The sequence below is a fragment of the Macaca mulatta genome, chromosome 7, assembly GCF_049350105.2.
Source record: "Macaca mulatta isolate MMU2019108-1 chromosome 7, T2T-MMU8v2.0, whole genome shotgun sequence".
Classification (NCBI taxonomy): Eukaryota; Metazoa; Chordata; class Mammalia; order Primates; family Cercopithecidae; genus Macaca; species Macaca mulatta.
The window spans coordinates 126,773,518-126,776,548 of NC_133412.1; positions in this window are offsets into that span (position 1 = coordinate 126,773,518).

Consider the following 3,031-nt stretch of genomic DNA (forward strand, 5'->3'; position numbering starts at 1 on the left):
GCTGGAAGTCTCTATTCAGTTTTCAGTCTAATACTCTACTGGTTAAAGTCACCTATGCACCACAAGTTGCCAAATCTAACCAGTCTATTCTAGGTTATTTTACTTGATCTTTCTGGAATTTGATATTGTTGATCATTCTTTTCTAGAAAATCTCTCATTTTTTGGCTTCAAATATTTGATACTTTCCTGGCCTTTTTTTTTTTTTTCAGGTTGTTTTCATAAGATTCCATGTTCACTTGTAATCCCTGAAATAAATGCTGGTGTTACCAACTTTCCATCTTTGTTCTCTTTTCTGTTTTTAGAGTTCTCCCAGAGGTGGGAGAAAAACCACACCTATAGAGAAATAAGACTAAAATAGGAATTAGACACCTCATTAACAAGCCTGTAGAACATGAATCAATTACCTAATAATTTCCATCTAAAAACTCATGCCTAATCAAACAATATAAGGATATGTTTCAGCATGCAAAGACTGCCACAGTCATTAATATAGTCTGTACGCTTATGACTTCCAAATCTATATGTTCAAGCCAGACCTTGACTCTAGAATTCCTCATCTATTCAGTGACCTATTGAATAACTCCATCTGGATATCTCAAATCTGTTTAAACCTAGTATGTTCAAAATTGAACTAAACAACCTGTCTGATAAAATCTGTTCCCTGAATTGCACCCTTTATCTTAGCAAGTTACACCACTATTCACCTACAAAACTTTTAGTGATTACCAAATTCTTCCTTTCCCAATCTCCAACACTAATCAGTAACCAAATCTCAGTTCTGTCTATTGACTATTTCTTATAGCCATTCTTTCTTTTTATTTCTCTATTGCTCCCCTAATTTATTGTTTAAATCACGTCCTGTTTGGCCTCCCCACTTCCAATCTTGACATACTCAAGACACCCCCCTAGACTGTGGCCACAATGAACTTTCCGCAAAGTAAATGTAGCTCTGTCTCTACGTTTATTAAGAGACTCAGTTGTTTCTCAGTTCTTACAGGATAAAACCCCAACTCCTTAGTTTCATTATCTCTCTTCTGACCATTTCCCCTTCTTACTTCTTACTATTCTCCAGTTCATTTTTTTTTCTGTTCCAACTATACTAAATCATATTGTACTTGTAGTACTCTGGTGCTGTTCCATTCTTCTGTATTTTTATTCCCACTGCCAAAAATGCTGTTTCCACTGTTGGTGATATACTAATCATCCTCCAAGACAACTGGAGCATCAGTGTTTCTAAGGAAAATTTTCTGAAACCCTATGCAACTCTGTCATTTGGTACAAATATCTATTTACATTTTTTATTCCCATTGTGTGCCCTGGAAATATCTGCTAACATGCCTGCTCTCTACCAGACTGAGGATTCCTTAAAAGCATGGACCATGTCTTGCTTATATTAATATAATCAACACAGTATTTAGCACAGTCAATATTTCTAAATGAATGAATAAGTAAGTGAATGAATAAAACCTTCTTTAGTATCCTCTGTTCTGAATGATCCTTCTCCAAACTCAACTATTATCCTTAAGCTATTGCCTAATTCTCTGCTTCCTTTCATAGACCAACACATCAGATTAGGGTCAGGAAGATGACTCCCAGATAGGTTTGGAAGAAATCTGAGAATATCAGGATATGTGTTGAGTTTTCTTTGCAAGCCTGCAAGTCCCTCAAAGAAATCCAACCTGTGGGACTGGAGTAGTAAAGTAGTGTCTCAAGGGGATGCCTTGGAGGTAGATCTGGGCAGTCTCCCAGAATCCTACTCACTATATTGTGGTACTGAGAAAGGAGCTGAGAATTTGCAGGCCCAGAAGGAAGGCAGGAAAATGAAGGGTTAAGAGAATTAGTGGATCAGAAAGGATCAGGATCAGGATCCCAGAGCACCAGGACAGGTCACAGGTAATGGAAAGTCTATGGATTCCAGCCTGAGACATCAAAGAGCGGGTTGAATCTATGCCACAGTGGGCATGGCAAGGAGAAAAGCCAATGCTCAGAGACCAACTAAAGTGAGAAACCCAATTCAGGGACCACTCAGCAGTAGACATCTGCCAGGACAATATGAGAGTCTCTGGGAAATTAGATGACCTCCAAAGGAGAAAAGGAAGAGGTAGAATCTGGCTGGGCACGGTGGCTCACACTTGTAATCCCAGCACTTTGGGAGGCTGAGGTGGGTGGATCACTACATCAGGAGTTCGAGACCAGCCTGGCCAACACAGTGAAACCCCGTCTCTACTAAAAATACAAAAATTAGCTGGGCATGGTGGTGGGTGCCTGTAATCCCAGCTTCTCAAGAGGCTGAGGCAGGAGAATCACTTGAACCCGGGAGGCAGAGGTTGTAGTGAGCCAAGATCTCTCCGCTGCACTCCAGCATGGGTGACAGAGCGAGACTCCATCTCAAAAAAAAAAAGAAAAAAAAAGGGAGAATCCCTGGGAGAATCATATATAAACTATATGTGACAATTAGATTTTACCTGACATTATAATATTCAGATTTAGCTAAAAATCATTAGAGCAGACTATGTATACCTGAATAGAATAGGATAAATGTCTCTTCTAGGAATACAGAGGAGACTTGAGAGAAAAGTTGTCAGTTATTGAAAATTTCAAAGGCTACCTTTCTCCACATATGAGTCCTAATGTGCACATTTCTATCTCCCCACTTCTACCCTTAGCTACCCATGAGTAGATCAGGAACTGGAAAAGTAGGAGATCCGAAACCACATATCCCAAACATTCCAGGATAGTCCTCATTTCCAATATTCTGTCCGCTTGTCGTTCTGACTGCTTAGATTCTTTGGAGACCAAGTGACCCACATTTTGGTGTGGAAAATCCTATGCATTTTGTTCAGTTATTGACTTGCCCCCACCCCACACTCAAACACCAGGCGAAAAGACTAGGTGGTAAATGACATTTTGCTTTCAACTTTCTTTAGCTGTGATTCTTGCATTGTTAAGATTTTGTATGGCATATGCTGTACAAATGGATATGCACTGATGTTTGGTAACTGAGGCACATTTAAATGTGCACATTGGCTTT